This window comes from Rhinolophus hipposideros (assembly GCF_964194185.1).
Source record: "Rhinolophus hipposideros genome assembly, chromosome: 11".
NCBI lineage: Eukaryota > Metazoa > Chordata > Mammalia > Chiroptera > Rhinolophidae > Rhinolophus > Rhinolophus hipposideros.
In genome coordinates this window covers 67935842-67949667 of record NC_138057.1, presented here as the reverse complement: position 1 = coordinate 67949667, position 13826 = coordinate 67935842, and the positions used below count along the sequence as shown (strand labels likewise).

Genomic DNA, 13826 nt, shown 5'->3' with positions numbered 1-13826 from the left:
GTAGGCTTCTTGGAAGAACCCCAGAAGAGCTCCAACTGCTCAGAGAGTGATCACCTCATGTCTGAGGGGATAGTTTAAACTCTCTCCCAAGGGGAAGCTTTTATCCTCAGCGAGGATCACCGGATCTTATTTTCCTTAGAGTCTCAGCTACTGTCAGACCAGATAGAGACCAGTCTCTGCCACTCACCTTGGGAGACTCATTTTCTCCCCACCTCAGTTTTCCCTTCCCATGAAATGGGTACTTAGGTAGCTATTCTTATCTACCTCCACATTAAGGGGAAATGGCGTGCGTAATACCATTTTGAGAAAGAATTATTGCATGCATGCATTATGCATTTTAAGGGGTCCATGTGTTCATATCCCATTTCGCAGAATGAGTGTCAGCTACACCGAGGCAAGTGCCCACGGTCACATAGCTCATAAGTAACAGGGCAAGGATTTCTTCCTGTTATCATTGTTACTGTTACTACCAGTTAACTTAAAAAAAAAAGTCTCTAGATTGATGGAAAGGGTGAGGACTGATGTGAAAAACATGCTTGCACCTGCTTCGTGTGGCTCAACTGTAACTATTAAACCACAGAATGCGGAGCCAGAGAAGACCTTGCTGTTCTCACTGGGCTCAGCCCTCCAGTGTCACAGCTGGGGAAACTAAGGCCCACAGGGAGGGGGAAGCTTGGTCAGAGCCACATGGCTCCATCCCACCGGGCAGGGCTGAGACAGAGTGGGGCGCTCCACACTCCCTGGCTAGCACTTCTCCTGCTGCCCCTGGTCCCCAACAGGATGAAGCCCTGTCCACCTGCCTTTGCCACCTCCAGAAACCCTCCCTTTGGTCCTGGGGGGCTCACACTCCTCGTCGTGGTCTTACCCCTCCCTGCCTCCTGTGAGCAGCTATGTGGGACTCGGGGTGGTTTATAGGCGCAGGGGACGTAATTGAGTTGTCTAGGAATAGCTCCGTTTTATGGCTGTGACAATGATGGTCTTTAAGGAAGTGCATTAAATCACTAGAAGTCTTGTCGTGCTACCTTATAAATAATGTGACACATCATTAAGCAGGGCCGTAAGCTTCAGGACTTTGAAGTAATACAATTAGGTTATGTTTATAAAAACCTTCGCTCACTGTGGCCACGACACTCATTTGCCTCGCATCTTGTATTTGGGGCCTGGGACACCATTCTGATGCTGGATTATCCCATCTCCATCCATGGCTGCTTCCAGGCCCTGGACTTTTACACTCCAGAAAAATCTTTTTTTTTTTTTTTTTTTTTTTTTTTTTTTAAATCAAGGCTGCGTGGAATTTGGTTGCAAGTAAGATGGGGAGAGGGGCAGACAGAGCGCTACAACAACAGCTGGGGGCCCCCTGCAAGACTCAAAACCTTCAAGTTTGCCACAAAGTTGCTGAGTGAACCTGGTGTGGTAGCTTTTCTCTCTGGGCTTCTGGACTCAGACTTAGTTGGTAACCCTTCTCTTCCCACCCATCAACTCTGTCATTGAAGTGTGCTAAGCAAGGGCCCCTGGGAACCAGGTCAGGACGCATCTGGGTTGGAAGCTTGTAGGTCTGGGAGCAGAGCTTTGGGAAGAGGACAGATAATGGAGCCATGTAGAAATGGGACAGATAGGATTTCATGTCCCGATGCCTCTTCTCACATCCCTGCCAGGTAACCTCAGTTAAAGTAACTTCAAAATTGCCTTTTCCTCATGTGTTAAGTGAGGGATAGTAATTCCCTTGCCTGGCTTTTGGGAGAATGAAATGAGATAATACAGGTAAGATGGCTGGATATAATAGGTACATAAAAACAGTAGCTTAAAACAAACAAAAATTGTGGGCATCAGCCGAGGGTTCTAGTCCTGGACGCAGCTCTTATTTCTCCCTGTGAAGCACGTACATCACTAGAAAGGACAAGCCTTGCAAATATCCTTTTGATCAGAGAGGGTGGGGGTGGAAGGATTCCAGGATTCGTTGAAATCTGTGTTTAGCCCCAGACGGTGGTCTCTCCTTGACTAGAAGGGCCAAAGCTGGTAGAGGAGGTGGGGAGAAGGGACCAAACAGAGCACGGATCATAACCAGAGACAAGTGCACAGCACTTTACAGTTTACAGACAGCCTTTTCCTTTGGTCCTCCCACCTACCCCTTGAGACGCAGAAGACAAGGGTACTCACCCTTCATCCTAGAGAAGGGCAACCTGAAGCTGAGAGAAGAAAAGAGGTTTGTTGGGGCCACACAGTTTGTTAGTGAATGAGATGGTGTTTGTATGAGATGGTGTTTGTATTTCAACCCGACCCCAGTGCTTCCTTCACCCTGAGCCCAGCGTCCCCAGACACTAGAAACCAATGTCCCAGCCTTTCCATGTTGACGAATGATGGGACTCTGGCCACTGTTGTGTCAACCCCTGGAAAGCCAAGGTCGTTGGGGTGAATGTGCCTGATTAAAATATCTGCCATGAGAGGTGTACTTTACTCTCACATCTCTAAGTGCTTCTAAGTGTGCATTCCACAGGGGGGGAAATAAGTCACATTGATCATCCAGTAACTCTCTAGTTCAATGATATTTCCTAAGTGCTTCCTCTCTAGAGACCTTGCTCCCACTGCTGGGGCACCACAGTGGCCGAGCACTGTTCCCACATTGTTCATTACCAGCCGGTCTCCGCCTTCCAACGTTTCATCCTTTTTGTTACAGACTTTTATTTTAATCCACTGATAGACAGCTGGAAAGAAGGAAGGGGCTGGCACATGGTGGAGAACCATTCACTGTCATATGATGGCTCCTGGCTTTTATTTCATGTGCTGATTCTGATCAGTTAGGGTTGGCTTGTCTAGTCCATTATATGGAGGTAATTGGGATTATTGGGAAGAAAGCTATGATCAATTAGCAATGTCTGCTCTAGATACAGAAAGCAGGAGTAGTGGTCCATACCCGAGGTACCGTGTTTCCCTGAAAATAAGACCTGTCCTGAAAATAAGCCCCAATTAAGATCGTCAGCCAGAGGGACGCATTTAGTATGTTAACAATGTTCCAGAAGAAGATGACATGACTGCATTTTAATAAAGGTAGATTTTTGTACATGAAAAAATAAGACAGACCCTAAAAATATTCCCTAACGCATCTTTTGGAGCAAAAATTAATATAAGATCCGGTCTTATTTTCGGGGAAACATGGTATTATTTTCCCTGTAATAGAGCAAATTGAAAGCTAGAATAACAGACCCAGCTTCTGACGCTGATTCAAGAGGGGCACTGGGCATGGCAGGGTGGTGGAGTGTTCTACCACCAAATGGTGTCCTGGACATTCTACCCGTCTGGAGGGGATTGGAGCACTGGACAAGTCAATTAGATAGCATCTGGCAGAAGCCAGGAAGAACTGGGCCTTAAAAGGCAAGCAGATTAGTGTGGAAGCTGTTGGGTCTGTCGGGTTCTTTTAACCATCATCTCTGGGGCCAGGGCATACCCCAAGTGCCATGTGAAGTTGTGAGTCTCTTGCCCCAACTTAACACTTTCATTACATTCTACTGTGTTCCGGGTATACCTATATTCTGAAAAGTTACCTTTCTCCCAGTCACGGCTGCATTTCACTCTTTGACTTGATATTCATATGTTCTCCCTAACTGAGATCTCAATACATGAATCTTATATCATGATTAAAACTCTCTGGCTACCTTGGATAAAGACTTCCTCATTTTGAGATAAAGCACAGGTTTTGCAGTTAGATGGGTGCTGGTTCAAATCCCAGCTCTGCCTCTTACCATCAACTGTGTGATGTTGGACAAAACTGATTGACTAAAATCAGTTTCCCCATATGCAAAATCAGGATCCAATGAGTGAATAGACGGATCAATAATGGGTTCATCTAGTACTGAACAGGACACCTAATCATTGTCTTGATCCAATCCATTCATTCCTCCAATAAGATGCTATATCTACTCAGGTAACCATGTTGCCGTGTGTGTGTGTGTGTACACATGTGTGTACATGTGTTTGTATGGGAGTAGGAAAAGATAGGACTGCTAATTCACTCCCACTCCGTGTTAGTTGACTCAGGACTAAGGACAGGTAGACGGGCCTGGGATTCAGAGGAGCCTGGATCAGTCCCACTGCGGGGTTGACCAGTGGATGGCGGGGGTTGTGGAGCTCTACTGGGGAGGTGTCAGAAGGTCTCTGTGTCCTGCACTTTTGTCATCCTGTCATTCTCTATTCTGGGTGGTTAGTGATGGATGCAGAAATTTCTAGTCTGATAGGTTTCCTGAATTTTCAGCTGCCTGCTCTTTCATGAAGAAAGTGATTATGGAAGGTGAAAGATGATGTGTATGTGAAGAAATTGGTCATTCTGGTGAGAGACAGAGAGAGAGAGAGAGAGAAAGAGAGAGAGAGAGAGAGAGAGAGAGAGAGAGAGAGAGAGAGAGAGAGATATCAACTGAGGGAGAGACTAAGAGATAGAAAAACAAAGAGAGATAAGCACAGGGAAACTGAAATTCACAAAGAGAAACAAAGAGAGAATGTGTAGAAGAAAAAATGTATGCAGTTAATATGACTTTTCCAAGTTTAGAGGCTCAGTGACCCTGGTGAAAGGATATTCTCCATGTGAAGTTTGTACCGTGCTTGAGTTTAGATTGGAAGAGTCCATAGTATAGAGATGTTCCCACAGATAAATGCCTGTTGCCATCTTTAAAAGATGTTTTATCTCTATTGTAATTTCCTAAGTCCAGGGGAGTGAATTTCTGCATTTCCATTTGGATTACAATGCCCTTTTGATGTCAGCTAAAACATTCCTAGACTACTCTTTAAAGGAGTTTTGGCTCTTTGAAAGGTACCCCAGGGGTTGGGGTGGGAGGAGGAGAAGGGTAAGATGTAGTCAAATGTCACCTCCTTTAGTGAGGACAGGTGTGGCCAAGGAGCTGATGTGAGCTGGAGAACTTTCCAGCGCTTTCTTTTTTCTGAGCGAGCGTGCTTCCAAGATGGCCACCCGACATGAAAGGAGTCGATCTCAGAGCTGAGACCTGCATGGGTACTGGCTTATTTCCCCAGCGGTTTCATCATCCAGGGACAGTTTTAGTTCCCATTTGCTTGACCTTCCGTTAACATTAGAGGGAGTGGACCACTTCCTGCTTGAGGCACTTTCTGTGCACTTCTGGGGTGCGCAGGCACTTGAGGCACTTCTGGGGTGCAGCTCTTCCTGGTTGCCCACTTGCCCTCCTGCCTGTTCCTTCTCTGTGTCCTTTGCAGACTTATCCTCCTCTGCCAGACCAGTCCGTGTGGTTTCACAGGCTCTGTCCCAGAGGCTCTTCTTGCTGGACTGCAGTCTCTCCATGGGGAATCGCAGCCACACGCCCTCTCATCCCTACACTGATGACTCCGCCTCCACGCTTGTCTCTGATATTTGCTATCATGCTAGCTCCCCTGTCTGCCCAAACTCTGCCCCACACTCCCTAGTTCTTTTCTGGGGTTCTCCTGAAAATCACCATTATCAGCTCAGAATCCAAGGCACCCCTCTCACCATCTCCCTCTCCCCCATTGCTTCCTTTCAGAACTCCTAAAGCCACGGCTGTTGCTCTCTGGCTAATCTGCCAACTTGTGAGTCTGAGTCTGGCCTGAATTTGAAGGTGCGAGTAGAAGGCAGAGTTAGCAGCAAGCACAGCCTGGAGTTCAGCAGTGGGGCACAGGGGAGCGTGTTGGCACAGCTGAGTGCCAACCATATAGCAGTCAAGGAGAATGTGTAGGGGTGTTTGTGTGTTGGGGGAGGGGTGAGAGAAAAGCAGGCAACAATGACTGACTTGTGTGGAGTTCCTGCTATGAGCCAATGAATCACATGACCCCAGTTGTCTTCATAATAACCCTGTGAGGTCTACAGTAGTATACCCATCTTCCGAGTGAGAAAACTCATCTTCTCCAGGTCATAGGGCTGGTAACAGGCAGAGGCAGGATCCCATCCCAGGCCTGGCTGGCTCTGAAGTCCACATGGCCAACTGCCTCCCTATAATAACGTGCGGTGTACTGAGAACCACTGTATGCCAGGAGGTCCTCTGGGCACTTCACAGTACACACTCCCATGTGATCCTCACAGCAACCCTCTAAAGCTGTGTCTTTATGCCTAGAAAACCGAGGCTCAGGGTGGTGTAGAATATAGAACCGAAAGGCATAGCCTGCGAAAGATATTCTCTCTTGCCTTCTCTGTCTTCCATCTTTTCTTTCCCCAGTCATCTCACCATCTACATTTTGCTATTGCCTAACCACAGTGGGCACTCCCAAAGGATTATTCTCTCCGAGAGGAGTCTCTCTTTCTCCTGAAGCGATTGCAAGTCCTTGGTCAGGAAGAATGAGCAAAGAAGCAGACAGACCAGCATGATTCCAGGTTGTGTGATGTTGGCCAGCTGGTTCCAGATCTTGTTTCCTAGCAACACCTTGGCTGTGATTCAGAGTGCAGGCTTTGAGCCAGGACTTAGAGATTGAGTTGACCCTTGATCCATGGGGTTGGAGCTGGCCTTGATTTTCTTCATCTGATGCACAAGCCTGGGACCCCAGGCATTTCTCCTTAGGGTCCTTGGAGTTCAGACTTCTGTTTTCTCCCATTCCACAGATGCCCAGGGAGATGGAAGGCTCCTTTTGGAGATCTTGGTCCAAGAAGTCCCTGAGGTCTAGGGCACCAGAATCATTGAAACTTACAACTGGAAAGATCCTTAATTTAATACATCTATGAATATAGATAGTGAAACATAGTCCCAGGAAGAAGAAGCAACTTGCTCAAAGGGAACTGTAAAGTAGTAACAGGATTAGGATTCAAACTAGCGTCCTCTTCTCCCTCTTCCATCAAAAAAGTGTGTTGAGAGGCTATTCAAGAGACCACAGTGCCCAAAGGTATCTCTTTGGTTTGTAGCAACTTGATTGAGATATACTGTGTTTCCCTGAAAATAAGACCTAGCTAGACCATCTGGCTCTAATGCGTCTTTTGGAGCAAAAATTAATATAAGACCCAGTCTTACTTTACTAAGACCCAGTCTTATATAATATATTATAATATAATAACATGTCTTATAGTAAATTTTGCTTCAAAAGATACATTAGAGCTGAGTGTCCAGCTAAGTCTTATTTTCAGGGAAACACGGTCGTTTACATACCATACAATTAAAAGGTGTCTCTTTGAGCCTTGTCTTCCAGTGGTGAATTCGTCCCAAGACAAAATTTTGATTGAGTTTCCAGAAGGGAACACAGCTTTTAACTATTGTATAGTTGAGAAGCTTCTCTAAGGAAAATGAAATCTGAGGGAAGGACTCTTCCTGCCTTGTAACCACATCCCATTTTGTGTTGTAGCTCCTCTCAGTGATTCAGGGAGGCAGCTGGTGGGAGGGGCCGGAGGTGGCACAACCAGCTGGTGCTAAATGCCACCCAAAGTGTTTATCTTTATCTATACACGAGCTCCGCTGCCCCCTGCCCTGCTTTTATCCAGCAACAATGTCAGTGCCTACTGTTCTGGCCACTGTGCTGTGTGTCGCAAATGCAACAGTAAGTTGAACGTTGCTCTGCTTTCCCAGAGCTCCACCTCCTCAGGGGAAAGATAGGTAACGAGGACATCACGACGCAATGTGATTGGAGGAAATGTAAAGTGTGGCTTGGCTACCTGACTCAGACTGCAGGATGGGTCAGGAAGGGCACCCTCCTGAAGACCTGGAGGGTGAGATTCAGGCGATATAGGTGGGCAGAGAAAGGGCAAGTGTCACAGGTGGTAAGAAAAGCAAGTGCAAAAAAAGACCCCACGATAAGGAGAAAAAAAAAAAAAAGTGTGTTGAGCAGATTGCCAGGGAGGGCTGGAAACGGTGATTAGATAAACCGAGCAAGGTAGCCCAATAGGGAGGAACCCAATCCCACCGCCTTGTAGACCATGGTTAAGGAATGTGTGCTTTTGCGAGGAGCCACGTAAGGCCAATTAAGGAGCAATTTAAAGATTTTAGATGTTATTGTTAACATTTGCATTTTAGAATTTGACTCTGGCTTGTGTGTAATAGGGCTTGATTTTGGATTGGAAGGAAGTGTATGTGGGTTGCTAGAATAACGGTGGGAAGATCAGTCAGGAAGTTTTAGCAACGTTTCAGGAGAGAAATAATAGCAGCTTAGGGTTTAGTAGTCATGAGGATGAAGAAAGGAATAAGTCAATGTGGGAAGTATTAAGTTGCTAATATGATGAGAACTTTCTGATTGAATGGTGGGAGGTGGGAAGTGGGGAAAGGATTAGAAATGGGGCCAAGCTTTCTGGCTTAAGCGCCCGAGTCGATGCTGGCCTCCTGGAGTGGAACAGAAGAAGAGGTACAGGTAGTGGAGAGCTAAGTTCAGCCTCGAATACACTGAGTAGAAGGCTCCTAAGGGACATCTCCATCTAACACAGCGACCCCCAATTAGCACACCAACTGGCAAAAGAAAGTGGGCGGTTGATACACACTTGTGATCAAAAGAAAGGTAAGACCTGAAAAATGCAGGTTTGGGGCCCAGTTGCTTAGACAGTGGAAGTCATAGGAGAACATGATATTTTCCAGCATAAAAATAAAGTCCCTTTCCTTTCCTTAGGGAGCTCCTGGTCTCCTGCCACACCCAGCATTGTCTCTGCTGTTTTATTTAAGAGAGGTTGGCCCTGCTGTGCACGTTTGGCCTACTTTTACTAGTGTAAGATGCTGTGGGACACTGAAGACCAGTCCTAGAACATATTAAGTAGGTTGAAATTAATACCCCATTTCACTGAGGAGAAAAACAGGTATCGCTGGCCAGTTACCAGGGCAGAAGGGAGTAACACATACTTTGAGCATCTTCGCTTCATTGTTTGTACCTTTCATTTCACTGACAATTAGTTAGTCTTCTGTGCAGGGTCTGGCATATGTGTGCCCCTTTGTAGGTATCATTTCTTCCAGTGTTTCAATCAGTGCAAGTTTTATTCTCCCAGATTCAGCCCCTGAGCCTTGGATCAGGTGAGGTAATGTGCATGCCTGCTCCCTCCACCCTTTGAGCCAGGCAATTTTTAATTTAACTTTATTTCTAACACTTTTACAGAATCGTTAAGTCTGTCAAACACGTTTCGTATCCTTGGGCCTAAGAGATGGAGAGCTTGATTATTAGGTTTCAATATGAAATGGCATTTCACAAAAACACATGATTTTATTCATGAGGTTGCTCAGAAATTAAGCTAACGCAGTGTCCATTGATCATCTCCTGAAGTCGTTTTCGATATTTAACTCTAAACATTTGTTGTCACTCTGAAGTTGTGGGATAGACTCCCACCTTATACGTGGTTCACATGAGACTGGTGATGCCATACTCACACCAAGAGGATATAAAAAGATATATCACTCACATAATGAAGGCTTTTAGAGGAGAGCAGAGATGGTGCCCGAGCAGGTCCAAAAGTGGCATGAGAGCAGGGGGAGGAGGTTGGCTAGGCTTTTATGTAATGGCTAGTGGGGGTGGCTGGGTCCCGATGTGTTGGCTGGGGCTTGCATGGTTTGAACCTCTCTCTCTCTGGCACCTAAGGTGAGAGCACCTAGGCTTTCTTATCAGTTTGCCCAGAAGTGAGGCTGAAGGAGGGGGAGTAAAGGGGTTTGAAAGCTATTAACAGTCAAACATCCAAAATGGAGTCAGAATCTTGATTACACTCCTCCCTGAATGTTCAATAACTGAAATGTGCTATGTCTCGTCTGATTGAAGTTGTTTAAGTGAGCCATTATGTCACTCTATGAGGCCTGCAGTCTGAAGGTGGTAAAGGGGCTGAAAATTCCCCAAAATGCCTGTACAAGAGCCCAATGTTGTGCATTTTCAGAAGTGAAACGAGTAATTTGGTCACTATCAGCAATGTCTGAACTCTGACAGGGATAAGGATTATCCTCCTCTTGTTGTGGATTTATTCTGTGGAGGGACATGTGTGATCTTGGTTTATATTTGGGGTATCTGTGAGACAAGAGATGCCCAGAGTGCTTTACCCCAAAGCGGCAAACTTGGATCGGGAACGGTTCTGTCTTTGACTCTCCAGGATGAGAGGGTGATTGGCATTGGCCCCTGAGCCTGTAGAAGGGTGCAGATGGGAAGGACTGCCGTCCAAAACATCCAGTGCAAAGAAGACGGTACGAAGTTTGCCCAGTTGTGCTGCCTTGGGCCCCGTGGCATTATCAGGAACACCCCAGTAAAGGACAGAAAAGCAGCAGCTTTCCAGCAAACTCCATCGCATAGGACGGTGGAGATGCCATCTCTGAAGTATTATATATAAGCTCCCCATGCTGTACACTTGGTGGATCTCCAGGGACTCCCCAGAGAGCCCCCGAATGGGTGACCTTGTCCAGCACCGTAGCCTTTGACAAAGTACTGAGGATGGAAGGAACAGCCCTCCCTACAGATGGGATATGCCAGAGGCCCCGGGTTCGGCTCTTTTCTGCAGCAAGGAGGCCTCAGTGGCTGTGCTGAGTTTTCAGGGTGTCACTTCCACGATCCAAGGCATAATGGGCAGCTAGCTATGGAGGGTCACAGGCTCAGGGGCAGCATCCAGGAATCGCTCTCTAATGGCACATAGCATGAACCTGAGGAGGGCGGTTACTTGCACCAGAGCCCACGGGCAAATTCTGGCTATCATACATGTGCCAGAGACTCCGGGAGGCATGGAAGGACCTTGCTGAAGCCTCTCCAGTGAAGGAGTTTTTAATAGACCCTCTGCTGCGCCAGGTTTTGTGAGTGTCTGGTCACCAGTCCAGGTGACTGGGCAAGGATGAAACGTCACCCCCATGTCCCTGCATTGGTCCTGCATTCTGTTGACACCAGAATGCAGGTCTGGGGCATGAACAGGAGTGCTTTCGGTATTGCAATTTGGGCAGCTCCTAAAGCCTTTTGTGGCACAGGATCCCCGGCAAAGTGGGCTGATTTGTAACAGCATAAATGGGCTTAATTAAAATTTGTAAATGAGAAATACATTGTCTCTAAAACCCAAAAGGCCTAACAGAAGCTGGACTTATTTTAACATTGAAGATACTGATTTTTGACAGTCAGCGATGGAATGGCCCTCAGCTAAATACTTTTTTTAGGAATCTAACCAAGGAGGCAGGACCTCGCACTATATGTGGGGCAACGGCCATCCCTTTTTGTGAGCCCTTTTGCGAATGTCGGTATGTCTCCAATGAGTGTGTCAAATGCATCTCTTTGGAAGGGACGCAATAAAGGTGCTGTCATTACTGTGCTCCTGGAGAAAGTTGGATGCGGTTAAGATCACATCTGTAAAGATGGTGTGTGAAGGCATAGCTGCTTAAGTACTCATAGGTAGCTGGGTAAAAGAGTATTGTGTCCCTCTGAAGAGGAAGGCAAATTGGCTGAGAGGCTGTGGAATTGAGAATGAACATAACGTATTCGCCAAACCTCTGACTGCAAAGTATGTACCAGTTGTTGATTAGATGGAATTAGTCATTTCAGTATTCGGTGTGGGTGCCTTCATGGGTGGGATCTCAGCATTAAGGTTGCAGTAATCCATTGCGACGTCTCATTCGTTCTGTCCAGGTTTAAGCACAGGCGAAACTGGGCTATTACATGATGAAGCAGACTGGATAATCGCTGTTTTTCCTAAATAGGTCTTTTATATGGGTTTCACACTTTGAAGGTCCTATTCAAACGGGCCATATTAACTATTTTAACTACTGGGAGGGGTAGGTCCATATGGTCCTATTTTGGCAAGCCAATTCCAAGTGATAGAAACTTAATTCAAATTTATTACTCATTGGGTCCGAGCATCCATGCCCAGTATGGGATATTTTAGGGTAATGGGTGCTATGGCTATGGGGAATGTAGGCAAGGCAGCAGTTCTGATGATTAAGATGGGCCATAATCCCTATTTATCGTCCTTACGTGTCCTGAAATGTCTTCAGTAACCCCCCTCATATTAGAGGGGGTACCTTGTATAAATTTAGGGCAATTCCCATGCGTAACTCTGATTTGAGTTTCAGTGTTGATTAAGGCCATACAAGCTGGATAATTGGTACATTTCAGTAGATGTTAAGAGTTCGTTCAGAGCCCAGGTTGTAGAGGTGCAAAATCCAATGAGCAACCTTGTGTCTTTTTTGTTGTTGTGTAAATTATTTTAGTAAATTTTGGACTTCTAACAGGGTCAAATTGTGGAACTCTGCTTCAGTTTTTTTGTTTGCTGGGTGGGAAGGAGTCGTCTCTACCCTGCTCCTATTTATAAGTTCCTCCCTCCAGAGAGCTGCCAAAACCGTATCGTCAGGGCTAGTCTCCTTGTTGGCAGTGGTTGCTTTATAGGTTTTAATGACCATGGACTTAAGTCCGGCTAGAATGAACCCCTTAGATGCGCCACGGGGGAACCATGGATGCGTTCCCCTGTAACCCTCAAGATCAGGTTCTTTCTGTGGCCAACAGTGACTAGCAGCAGTAAAGGCATTTTGTAGAATCCGAGTCAGCCATCTGCTTTTACAGGGGGGACCGCAGCGTTCCACCTGGTGACCATTCTTCCTGCCCATGTGCAACGAGCAATGAACTCACATTTTACCCAAGGCATCAGGGTTTCCCGAGCGCACAAAATCAATAGTCACAGGGTAAGAGTCATTCCCCTGAACGTTGTGTTAGTCACAGCTTGTGCTGGAGTTTAGACGTGTGATTCAATCTGAGACATACAGATCTGGACTGAGCCTGACTCGGAGCGATGCTTTATTCCTGTTCTTAAATGCCAGTTATCTAAACTTTCAACTTAGTGCGGTTCAATCTGTAACAGACACTTGGGAGGGCTCAGCACATGTAGCAAATGCAGCACAGCTCAAAGCACAAGCTTGCAGACAGACAGTGACTCAAGAAACAAGCGAGCAGCTAGCAGCAGCGCCAGTGAGCAAACCCAGGCAAGAGAAGACCCCCCAGAAGCGGTGGTCATTGCCTAAACGCCCTGCTTGTTATACATATTGTTGTGGGCATCCCACAGAGAAGAGGGGGACCCACCCAAGACTGGGTTCAGATGTTGCGACTGTTGATGCTATCCACACACCAAGTGGGTATGAAAAGGTTTATAACTCGTGTAACAAGGCTTTCTGGGGAGAGCAATGTGGGCTCCCGAGGAGGTCCAGAAATGGCTTGAGAGCAGAACAGGGCGACCAGCTTTTTTATGGTGGCTTGGAGGTGGGGCTGCGGTGTTTCTTTCCATGCACGGGCTAGGGCCTATGTGGTTTGAACTTCCCACTGGCCTCAAAGGTGGAAGTACTCAAGCTTTCTTATCAACATGTCCAGATGTGGGGCAGACAATGAAGGGGGAATGGTGGGTCTTGAAAACTGTCAGCGTCAAACATCAAAAAAGGGAGTAAGACTATTACAAAGCTATATCGAGATTACAAGACTCATTTGGGGTAGGGGAAGCAATTTGATATTATTCCAGTATTTTCAAAAGGCAGAAAATTTACTTCCGAGAAAATGTCATCAGGGATTCCCAGTAAGAAGATATATTAGAATATGGGAAGGGTGCGTTTTCAAACTTCACCGTCTTCCTCCACCTCTGCCCACCTCGGGTCTCCAAGGAGACTGATTCACACCCTACCACCTCCATAAAAATGAAACCTCATTGAGCCATGGTTACTGATAGGAGTAAGTGATATGGCTGAGGGCAGGAAAAAGAGAAACACTTGCATTAGTAAAGGAAAGGCTATGGACAAATGGAGCACTTTAGACCCTTGGATTTCTGTAATGTCCCCTCATTCTTGTGTGATTTGAACTTCCTGCTGGTACCAACTTCTCACTCTCCCCTGTAATGTCAGACCTTTGTTTCTGATGCTCCCTCTACTTGCAGGGTCCTTCAGCAGCCAGATCTTGTCAACTAGAAGTAATCTTTTCTC

The 13826-nt window shown here is 46.4% G+C and overlaps 1 protein-coding gene across 1 annotated transcript in view; it reads left to right on the top strand.

Annotated features, from left to right (window-relative positions):
• The window catches only part of ASTN2 (astrotactin 2), a gene marked incomplete at its 3' end in the record, with an annotated part of 830851 nt that overhangs the window by 605234 nt on the left and 211791 nt on the right, over window positions 1-13826 (top strand). The gene's annotated exons all lie outside the window — the stretch shown is intronic.